The 12,151-nt window shown below is 49.3% G+C and overlaps 1 protein-coding gene across 1 annotated transcript in view; it reads right to left on the bottom strand.

Moving 5' to 3' along the window:
* hivep2a (HIVEP zinc finger 2a) overlaps nt 1–9,617 on the bottom strand; it is a 51,650-nt gene extending 42,033 nt beyond the window's left edge. Inside the window, exon 1 of the mRNA XM_064925255.1 lies at nt 9,113–9,617. The gene's annotated coding sequence lies outside the window, so the exon portion shown is untranslated. The remainder of the gene's footprint in view (nt 1–9,112) is intronic.
* Nucleotides 9,618–12,151: the final 2,534 nt, after the last annotated feature.

Raw genomic sequence — 12,151 nt, 5'->3', positions numbered from 1 at the left:
AGTTCTCCCCACTGGACAATCATATATTCCTCAGCCTCTGTTTAATAACTGACAGTGGTAATCAAATTGTAGCACTCTTCCAAAAGTTGCAACACCCGTCATGCAAACGTACACAAAACATATTTCACCCAATTATACGCCATTTCAGCTGCAAATTACCCGAAGCAGATCTATCTGAGAGAGACAGAGAGAGAGAGAGAGAGAGAGAGAGAGAGAGAGAGAGAGAGAGAGAGAGAGAGAGGGGGAGATGGAGAGCGAGAGAGGGGGAGATGGAGAGCGAGAGAGGGAGAGAGAGAGAGCGAGAGAGAGAGCGAGAGAGGGGGAGAGAGAGAGCGAGAGAGGGGGAGAGAGAGAGAGAGAGAGAGGGGGAGAGAGAGTGAGAGAGAGAGGGGGAGAGAGAGAGAGAGGGGAGAGAGAGAGAGAGCGAGAGAGGGGGAGAGAGAGAGAGCGAGAGAGGGGGAGAGAGAGAGGGGGAGAGAGAGAGAGGGAGAGCGAGAGAGAGAGAGAGAGAGAGAGAGGGAATGGGTGAAGTAGCATACCAGTGTTTAATTCCACCATTAAAGTGGTCATGAAGGGTCCACCCTGGGCCGTGTAGGCATGGGCCCCCCTCCCCCTCCTCCTTTGGCCCAGATGCCCCACAACCAGGAATGCACGGGGCCCTGGACCTGTACAGCCCCCTTAGCTGAATGCCCCCCTGCAGCTACATTGCGCCAGAGCTTTAAAGGAATTTCCTACTTCATATAACATTGATAACGGGATGTGTACACAGCGGGAACGGAAAATCGGAGGTGCGTTACGAGGTTTCACATTCCTCCTTCTCCATGGGCCAGACACGACTGCCACACATCTGCTGTACCTCTCAGAAGTCTCTCACTACTCTCTCTCTGTGTGTGTGTGTGTGTGTGTGTGTGTGTGTGTGTGTGTGTGTGTGTGTGTGTGTGTGTGTGTGTGTGTGTGTGTGTGTGTGTGTGTGTGTGTGTGTGTGTGTGTGTGTGTGTGTGTGTGTGTGTGTGTGTGTGTGCGTGTGTGTGTGTGTGTGTGTGTGTGTTTTCATGGAGAGGAAGTCTGACTCCAGTCAAAGGTTTGTGGGTAGAGCTGACAGACAGACAGCTGGAAGGATTCAGTAAAACCGTCAACTCTAAACACATAAGTATGAATGGCTGACCACACAAGTCAAATGCACAGCATCTTCCACTGCCACTACAGTCACACACAAAATATGGCACCAACAATGGACATATCGGTCTGGGGTGTGAGAATACCACACCGACGGAATGTTACACTGGTATCATCATTGGAATCTGATCTGTGCTGTACTTTACAATACATCATCATGTTATTAGCAACAGTGGTAATAACACTACTTATTTCCCCTATTGTGTCAAAAAGCCACAAAGAAAATTCCAGCCTGTTTCCAGAGCTTGTGCCCTGTTCGTGTAATTCTCCAGCTTAATATCTTAACACAAACTTGGCCTTTGTACCGTTGGGAGCGTCAAGCAGAACCAGATAGTAGATTTTCCCTCCGACTCTGGTCTCTACAGATGACCTATGCTGGGGTTGGCCACACTCAGGGCCCAGTTTTTCAAACGTTATTTATCTGGATTTTACCTATCAGAGAGGATTACATGCATAGAAATAGAATGAATAAAGTGGACAAATGATTGACTCGAATGGGGACTCTGGTTCTATTTCAATGCATTTCGTCCTATCCGATAGACAAAATAGATAACTTAGAAAAAGTGGGCCCACGGGTTTCACCGGGTGACACACAGACACAATATCTGGTTTCTCCCATGACTGCTGATACATTGCATCACTTCCTCTCTTCCTTTTGTCCTGCTCTTGAGGTTCCTCCTGTGTTTGGCTGAATACAGAGGAACCAGCAGCACATAGTTACTGCTGGGGGACAAAAACACACAGACCAAACACCACTGGATGTCTCATCATCCGTGTAGAAATATTCCAGACATAATGAATTTCATAGGTGAGTAAGAGAGAGTCTGTATTCGTTTCAGAGGACAGAGCCCTAGAGGGCTGAGCAGCCTTGTTCTATCCGCCTGCCATCATCACAACTGACCTCTCGACGGTGTTTGCATGTGGTTCAAACAGACAGTCAGGCCAGTGTGTCGGGTTGTGTTGTACACTGGGCTACTGTAAGGCTGGGGGCAGTGTGTCGGGTTGTGTTGTACACTGGGCTACTGTAAGTGTGTCTGGGGGGGGGCAGTGTGTCGGGTTGTGTTGTACACTGGGCTACTGTAAGGCTGGGGGCAGTGTGTCGGGTTGTGTTGTACACTGGGCTACTGTAAGGCTGGGGGCAGTGTGTCGGGTTGTGTTGTACACTGGGCTACTGTAAGGCTGGGGGCAGTGTGTCGGGTTGTGTGTACACTGGGCACTGGGCTACTGTACACTGGCTGGGGGCAGTGTGTCGGGTTGTGTTGTACACTGGGCTACTGTAAGGCTGGGGGCAGTGTGTCGGGTTGTGTTGTACACTGGGCTACTGTAAGGCTGGGGGCAGTGTGTCGGGTTGTGTTGTACACTGGGCTACTGTAAGGTTGGGGGCAGTGTGTCGGGTTGTGTTGTACACTGGGCTACTGTAAGGCTGGGGGCAGTGTGCTATCTCCGTTCTCACATGCTTTCTCTATGCACCCGTGGGCACCACTCACTCACCCCCTCACTACTGCTGTTTTTAAACCAGTGTTTCTCCTCTCGCTGGTGTTTTCCTCGGTCTACCTTCATGTCTCTATGCTCTCTAAGTCAGCTGGTAAATCCCACTGGACAGTTACTATTCATGGGTGTAAAATTCCATCCACTTTACTTCACCAAGGGAGCAATTCTGCTGTCAGTTTTTCATCCCTAGTAGTTAGATCCCTGTCACTCTCTCTCTCTCCTACTCTTACTCTCTCTGTCTCTACCGCACTCTCTCTCTCCTACACTCACTCTCCCCTCACTACTGCTGTTTTTAAACCTCTCTCTCCTACTCTTAGTGTTTCTCCTCTCGCTGGTGTTTTCCTCTCTCTGTCTCTACCGCACCTTCATCCTCTCTATGCTCTCTAAGTCAGCTGGTAAACTCACTGGACAGTTACTATTCATGTCTCTACCGCATTCTCATCCACTTTCTCACTCTAGCCGCACTCTCTCCGTTTTCATCCCTAGTAGTTAGATCCCTGTCACTCTCTCTCTCTCCTACTCTTACTCTCTCTGTCTCTACCGCACTCTCTCCATTTCTGCTTCCCACTCTCTCCTTCCCTTTGTCTCTCTGCTGCACACAACAACCATGCAACCCTACAGACCCAGCTAACGATAAACTAGTCTCCAGGCATTTCCCTCCACTATCACTCTGGACCTACACAAATGGAAATAATCTCGGATATGGAAAAAGACAAGAATAAAAGACATGGAAAAACAATAATAATATTATATATACTTGTAATCTCTGGTTTATAGGAAAATAAAGGGGATCATTAAAATGACGACATCTATATGCATAAGTCCACAGAGGAGGTTTGGGTCCACCTGTGCTATGAGTAATGCAGGCGGACTGGCCCGGTGATTTTTCCAGAATTGAATGAGCGGTGCAGCAGCAGTTGTCTCTGGAAGCGAGCGAGCGTGAGAGAGAGAGAGAGAGAGAGAGAGAGAGAGAGAGAGAGAGAGAGAGAGAGAGAGAGAGAGAGAGAGAGAGAGAGAGAGAGAAGATTAGTGAGTCTGAACAAACGAACTGCAGACAGGAAGCTTGGTCGCGCCAGTGACTGGATCATTTCAGAGGGATTTCGTTTACGAGAGCTGAAGCTGATCCTACTGTAGTTCATGAAGCCTCTCTCTCAACTTAAGGCTCTATAGTGTAAGATACTGAGTGCTAACAAAATGCTACCCTTCTAGCGGTTAGCCGGCTAGCTTTGTTCAGCCATGGATGAGTAGCCTGACTGTGCCACAATGAACCCCAGCACTGGAGCTCCATTCTGGGCTTGAGTCCCTGCCTCCAGTCCCCTTTCTGTGGGTGTGGGGGATCAGAGTGGACGTGGCCAGGAACAAGACTGGGTGGACAGGTGGCACCACCTGGAGATGAAGTGTTTACACCATGGAACACAGTCCCACGCTTTCCTGGCCACATTACAATATCTCTCTCTCACCTCTACATGGAGCCTCTCATTCATTACCTCTCTTTCACCTTCCTCTCTCTCTGCATGTCCTTTCAGCCTTCCCTGGGCAATGTGTCCCGTGTCAGCGGGCCATCTGTCTGAGAAGCCCCCCAGCCCTGTCTTTTCACTTCCTCTGTGTGTGTCCGGGCCTGGAGCCTGGCCTCCCACTGCTGGGCAGTGCTGGCAGCAGGCTGTAATGACAGAGCACCAGCAGCTAGTCCTGGTCACACTGAGGGGTGCTGCCCTGCCAAACCACTGACATTAGCATTAGCATCTGTGCTAATCCTCCAATGTAGGCCAGGACCCAGCACCTCCAGCCCACCTGCCAGGATCTGGAAACAGCTAGCCTGACACAGCTAGCCAGACACACAGAACACATACACTAGGCTTCCTGATATGCTAACAGTGGCCAATGCTAGCCATACAAGCTCATCCCTAATCTTGAGGCTTACCTTCAGTCGATTTGAATGTGTGATTCACGCAAGCATTGTTGACAAAGGTCATATGTTTTTATGATTCATTGTTTTTGTTTGACAGTTGATCATATTCATATATTCATGTGTGTTCCAGTGCTTCATACTTGACTAATAGTAACCCATGGTAACTGTGTGAATACTGATTGTGAACACAATGGACAAGAGGCATGATGGACCTACTTCAGAGAGGTCCAATATGTTTTTGACTAAGAAATTGATTCACTGTCTTTTTCCCCTCACTACCCCTCTCTCTCCCCGTTTCCCCCTTTCCCCTCTCTCTCTCTCTCTCCCTGTTTACCCTCTCTCTCCCCGTTTCCCCTCTCTCTCTCTCTCTCTCTCTCTCTCTCTCTCTCTCTCTCACTAATTCAATATTTTTAAATATCTTAACTGTTAAGCACAGTGTGAGCACAAAGCCATGTTTGCCAAAGGCAGGGCTGTGTTTGGCTGCCTGCTGGGTATGAAGGGGGTAGGAGGCAGAGAGAGGGGAGCTTGCCCACCTACCAGGGCCTCTCTCTCTCTCTCTCTCTCTCTCTCTCTCTCTCACACTCTCTCTCTCGGGCCTGGCACCAATGGCTGCTGGACTGAAGGACAGAAGGTGTGAGGGGCTTAGACCCACTGCGCCCTGTCAGAGACCAGGACACAGGCATTCACTGGGGGAGGGAGGGAGGGAGGGAGGGAGGGAGGGAGGGAGGGAGGAGGGGGAGGGAGGGAGGGAGGGAGGGAGGAGGGAGGGAGGGAGGGAAATGGAGCGGAGGAGAGACAGAGCACAAGAGAGTGAAAGAGAGAGGGAGAAGTGACCACCCCCACACATATTTAGTGTAACACTCATCCTCAGACACTACAGTCCAACAGGACACAGACTCCCCTCTCTAATCACCTCCACAACTACAACTACTGGACTGTCTGTCTGTCCTGACAACGTTCAGATGAAAAAAAATTGAGAACTCTCCATAAGCACAGCGTGTAGCTACAAGGAGAATTGTGAAAATAAGTTTGCCGCAATGCACCTCAATATAGTATTACTAGAACCAGGGATCCATTGATGATGATAATGCCTACAGTATGTGTGTGTTTCAAGGACTGATATATATTCGGCGAGGCTGATTTTGCTGCTTCCATTCAACCAGGCATCTGCTGTACAGTGGTTATGTGTGGGAGTATCCATACAGAAGAATGTATTGAGCGGATAGCTCTTCAGAATGCGAACCTTAAAGGAAGTCATGTTGGCTTCAGTAACTCTAGATGTGTGGTTATGTTACTACCTACACCGCGAGGACCAGATATCGGTCATGTCGATAGAGGAAAAAGTCAATACTGGAGCATACGACCGGCTAGGCTGCGTTACTATGCAGAGTCACTCACGCTGTGGCCAAAGTCCTGTTCAGAACACACATACTTTTGAGAGAGAGAGAGAGAGAGAGAGAGAGAGAGAGAGAGAGAGAGAGAGAGAGAGAGAGAGAGAGAGAGAGAGAGAGAGAGAGAGAGAGAGAGAAAGGAGAGAGAGAGAGAGAGAGAGAGAAAGGAGAGAAGAGAGAGAGAGAGAGGAGAGAGAGAGAGAGAGAGAAGAGAGCGAGAGAGAGAGAGAGAGAGAGAGAAAGGAGAGAGAGAGAGAGAGAAAGGAGAGAGAGAGAGAAAGGAGAGAGAGAGAGAGAGAGAGAGAAAGGAGAGCAGTGCTAAAAGTGCTGACATGTTGATTTACTCCCTCCTCTGAATCAGACAGCTGAACGAACGCTCCTTGGACAAGGTCACTGAGGATCACGCGTCTCAGGTTAACACACTGAACCCATCCACCTGGATATTACACTACAGCAGACAGAGGCAGGACACTGCACAAGGACAGCCCTTCTCCCTAATGTCCCCCTGTTCCCTTCTCCTACAGTAGTGGGGTGGGGCTGAAGCCCGAAGGTGGAGAGAGGGATGGGATCTGTATACCCAGCCAGATAGCGGTTTGGATACGACAGAGAAATGGAGACTTCATTTTATCCATCTAACGTACTTGGTGTTTGCTGCTAGTGTGGTCACAGAACTGTATATACTTGATATTTCTTCATTCCTTTATTTTTATTTTGTGGATTTGTGTGTATTGTTTTGGAGTGTCAGGTATTACTGCACTGCTGGAGCTAGAAACATAAGCATTTTGCTACACCAGATCTGATTTGATTTATGTGCTGTCGACCAACACAGTGTCACGTTTTGCATGGCACGGAACATGAAGAAAGGAGAACATGAAATAAGCACAAACTGATCTGCTACCAGGCTAGTCTAAACCTGGGTGAAGTACATGAGGTGAACACCTCCCCAAACAATACTCAGATTGAGGACATAGGCTACTGAATGTAAAATAATTCCCAGCGGAGGTCATGGATGTGGGAGCGAACGAGTAGCAGTAAGGCCTCTCTGCACAGTAGATCATTGTAGAGTGGAGGGAGTGGGACTGACTGTTTCACGCCACTGTAGAAAGGTCTGGACGCAAGCAGCAAACACCGAGTTCGATAGATGGAAAAACAAAGATAGTTAGGAGACACCCTTCACACTGTTGGGGATCCAGGGAGAAATGCCTTATTATTCTTTATCACACGCACACGCACACGAACACGCACACGCACACGCACACGCACACGCACAGGCAGGCTTGAGGGTAATCAAATAATAGCAAACGGAAAACAAGCAACAACAAATGCAGTACCAAAACCTGCACACAATTACTGGCCTGTCCCGCTGCCAAGAGAGGGCAACTGATAAAGCAGGGTCCGTATCAGGTGGTTCCCAGTGTGGTTCCATTGTAACCCTGTAACCATAGTGGTGGCTGTTTAATGTAGACCTGCATCACATTACACCACGCACTCAGAGGGCTAATGGGATCCAACTTGGGTGGGTAATTGGATTGGCCCCCAATGACAGACAGACAAACAGACAGACGGACACTAAACAGACAGACACTATATAGACAGACACATGACCAACACGCCCCATCACCCCACCAATAACGATGTGGTAGAGTGGTACTCCGCTCCCTCTCTCTGCCCTGTCAGGATGCTGACGTACAGCACTATACACAGGGCAAACACTAGCAATAGCATGCCCAGACATCCCTTCCATAACTTCCTGGTATTAGGATTAGGATGTTGAGTCTCTTAAAATGTATCTCCACACTGTTGTGAGACAGTAGGAGACCAGACAGGGGGCCTACAGTGAGGGAGAGGGTGTCCTCGAGACATGCCCGTGCAAAAATGCCCCCCCCCCCCAACCCCCTGAAGCACTGTGAGCTGCGGCGACACACACATTATAAATCGTCTGAGAATTAGAGAATGGAAAAATAGTTTAGCACACTTAGCAGAGGCACGAGTCCTCATTCCACAGGTGCCAGATAGGGGCATTACAGTTCTCTTCTCCACAGAAAGACAGACAGAGGGAGAAAAAGACAAGAGAGAGAGTGCATAAGAGGAATCTCTCTGGCTGACTGAGGAGAGAAGGGAGAGAGAGGAGAGGAGAGGAGAGGAGGGAGGGAGGGAGGGTTGATAAAAAAGGACCCAGCCATGGAAGCTAATTTCAAGGTTGTGGTAATCTCACCCCTGGGCTCCAGATGATGGAGTCTGGGGTTGGGGTTGTTGTTGTTGGGGTGGTGTACGTCATTAGGCATGCAGAGCGGCAAGAAGATAAGCTTTTCCGAAAACAACAACTTTAAAATAGTGTGTGTTTGCATGCGTGTGTGTGTGTATGTGTGGTGTTTCCCTGCCTTATCACCAGGACCTTCCCTCACATAACAAGTTATTCCAGTATGATAACACACACACAGAGTGAGACAAACAGACAGGCCCGCAAGCGAGTCAGTGGCTTGGGGTGTTGGGCTGGAAAACGGACTTGTTATGTGAGATTTAGAACAGGTGAGATTTAGAAGAGGTGAGAGTTAAAACAGACAGCAGCGGCTGGGGGATGGAGGAGGTGGGAGGCTTCGCAGTGCCATGCTGGTCTGTGGAGCCGGGGGGGGGTGAATGGGTGTTTTACAGCTACCCTTCCTCTCTCCTCAGGCTGCCTCACGGACTAAACAACAAGTGCCTCACCACTGGGGAGGAGAGCTGGAGAACAGGAGGATGAAGTAGGGAGGGAGGGAGGGACGTGCTCTGTGGAGCGAAGAAGGGGTCAGGTTATGTCATAGTTTCTCGCTTATCTCAGTCTCTTTAAATACCTGCCAGGGCTGTGCAAACAAGCCGTCGGTAGACAGAGCCCCTGCAGCCCAGACCAGCCCCATCTGTCACACACACAAATACACACGCACAGTGACAGCTGTATCGCCACGACAACACACAGCAGACAGCTTGTACCAAAACACAGAGAAGAAGGCTGTGTATGGTGGAGATCCAACAGCCACTGTCATCCTCCATTCAGTTTACAAACACACTGACAACAAGGGAATCACTTCTCAGCAGCATCACCACACAGAGAGAGAGAGAGAGAGACGAGGTAGAGAAAAGGAGAGGGAGAAACGGTATGTCTACTTACCTGGGTATATCAGCTCCCCAGTCCCACAACATCTCCAGTCACCAACAGCAATCCTCTTGGGTGAAACTTTTCCTGTCCATTCTCCGGGGTCACCGATAGAAAGCCAAAACAGCGGGGCCAAACTCCCATCAATCAGAATAGCCACTCACTGGTAGTGAGAGCGTATGCTTGCTCGGAGACCTACTGATGTAAGCTAGTCACCAGAGAAAATACCCAGTCAGTTGTGACGCATATCCAGGATCAGAAATAGCAATAGGGCCCCCAGAGGGATTATACAACAGACTACATTTAGAGGACCTTCCACTGGCCCACAGAGCAGGAAGGCAGGCAGCGCTCATGCTCATTCTCTCTCTCTCGCCTGCCGGCCTGCCGGCCTGCCTGCCCTCTCTTTGCTGCCTCCACAGTCTTTTTTTACAAAGTAAGATGACATTTTCCTAAGCAAGACATGACCACAAATAGAGGGGTCAAGTGAAAGACAGCAGTTATGGGGTGGAGCGGCAGGAGCAGGGCTGTTGCCGGCTGCTTCTCTCTCTAAGTGTTGTGTTGTTGTGACACAGCAGCACAACCTTATCAGGCTGGCCTGGCGGGCGACACCACACTACAGCAGTCTGGACACACCACCTCTGACCCCCCGGGGGTTGTCCTATCCAGAAGCCAGTGTGTCCTGTCAAAGAGCGAGCCATAACATGGTATCCCTCTACTCACCCTCCTTCCCTCTACCCCTCCCGCCCTGCTTCCCCTGCCCCCCCCCCTCCCCACTCCTCCTCCTCCTCCTCCCCAGCTCTATAAATAACTTGCCAGGCTAATAGTGAAAAATGGCCTCAGAGATGTGTTTTCTCTGGCCCAATCCCCTGCTCTCCGGTCAACGATATGATTCGCTCCTGTGTTGCTCCTTCAGTGCGTGGCTACCGCCACATTACTGGCCATGAAGAGTGACATTAGGACAGGGCAGCACTGGGACACAGCGGCACTGGGACAGGGCTGCACTGGGACAGGACTGCACTGGGACAGGACTGCACTGGGACAGGACTGGGACAGGACTGGGACAGGACTGCACTGGGACAGGGCTGCACTGGGACAGGACTGCACTGGGACAGGACTGCACTGGGACAAGGCAGCATTGGGACAGGTCTGCACTGGGACAGGGCTGCACTGGGACAGGGCTGCACTGGGACAGGACTGCACTGGGACAAGGCAGCATTGGGACAGGTCTGCACTGGGACAGGGCTGCACTGGGACAGGACTGCACTGGGACAGGACTGCACTGGGACAGGGCAGCAGAGAGAGATGGAAGAGAGAAAGTGAGAAAGAGAAGAGAGAAGCCCAGCTAAGCAATAGCTTCCAGCCACAACCCTCGCTGCAGCATTGAATATTAATGCATGTTTATGCTTCTGAATTAACCTCAGGTATGTCATGAGTGACAGTGGTGTGGCTCGTTTGAGAGCTCCCGTAAAACAGTCTCCGCATTGCCTACATTCAGGGCCACACGTTGTCAATCCGCAGGCAGTGTGGAGAGGAATTCACCTTAACAATGGGCAGATGACAACAAACACATACGGCAGTTGTTTTGAGTGGACCAACTCGAGCAACAGGGTAGACACCAGTTCCATGCTGGTGATACTCTGGCTAACAACGCCCGTGCTGTCACGCAAGTCAAACGTGCACCTCTATTAGAAGACCATTGTTACTTTGCCCTTACTGGAGAATCCAATTTACAGGTCTAACAATAACTTGACCTCTGTTGAACTCCCTATGAGAAATCAGAAACTGAACAACTGGGAATAGTTGACCCCACCCCCCCCCCCCCAAAGGACTGTCCCGGAGCAGGGAGACCTGACACCATAGCCACCTATTGGCTATCCAAAGTAGCCAACACCTGCTGTGAACTAAACTCAATAGTCCACACTGTTCAGCTCTAAGTAGGAGTGCAGTACTCCTGAGCAGGAAGCAGAGGTACAGTTGATGCAATGTGTGGGACAAGATGAAATGACACAGTTCACAACGACATGCCTAGCTATTCCTACGTGAGCATGTGCATTCACACTGGGAGACAGCAGAAAGAGAATAAAACTATAGCACACAACAGATGTTATGAGAGAAAGACAGGTCGAGTGTTTAACACACTCAAGACTCAACACTCCATTTGACTTCATCTTAAAAGACATAGTTCCCCATTGCCTTTTACAGGTGGAATAGCATCATTAGGTATAAACAGAGAGAAACATATGTTTATATTTTGAACGTAGCAGAGTATAAAAACTAGGACAGTTCTCTATCATATACTGTAGGCCCTTCTGCACATCTTCATGTAAACACATAACATGACCTGGATATCAAGCAACAGAATGATCTAGTAGAAACATACACTCAGTTGTCAGTTTATTAGGTACACCACCCCATTTCTGAAGAAAAAACAACAAATGTGAAAAATGTATGTATAGTTCTAGCATTTTGGAAATAAAACGCTGAACGGCGTGTGACCAAATCAGCTCATCCTGTCATCCTGTCAAGGCACAAACTCTCTCACGTTTGAAAACCATTTACCTCGCTAGTAAAACAGACTAGACAACCTTGTAGAGTTCTTCAAGTGGAGAATTCTATAAATGTCTATGAATACTAATCTAAAGAAAGTTTGCCGGCACCTCAGGGCAATTCCTTGTCCTGTGGGTTTCTATAACCGTGTTATAAACTGGTGAGGAAGATTCCAACCTTTGCCATCTAGGACCCTGGCTGCACAATGTTAGTCCCAAAACTCTGAGTGGAGTGGACCCTTTAAAAAGGCTACAAAACCAGCTACAGAATTGTAACCTAAATGCACGCTATAAAATGTAGTTACTTCAAAAGCTGTTGGCATCAACGGCACCACATCAATCCATGGCCTTCAGGAGAAATGAATCCCACCAGTCATCAGAGACCTGGAATCACATTGAACTTAAGGATGTTACATTTGAGTCATTTAGTAGATGCTCTTACACAGGGCGACTTGCAGTAGTGAGTACACACATCTTCGTACTAGTCCCACGTGGGAATCGAAACGCC

Source organism: Oncorhynchus masou, chromosome 19, assembly GCF_036934945.1.
Source record: "Oncorhynchus masou masou isolate Uvic2021 chromosome 19, UVic_Omas_1.1, whole genome shotgun sequence".
Classification (NCBI taxonomy): Eukaryota; Metazoa; Chordata; class Actinopteri; order Salmoniformes; family Salmonidae; genus Oncorhynchus; species Oncorhynchus masou.
Note: the sequence above shows the minus strand (reverse complement) of the source record. Positions and strands in the feature narration are given on the sequence as shown.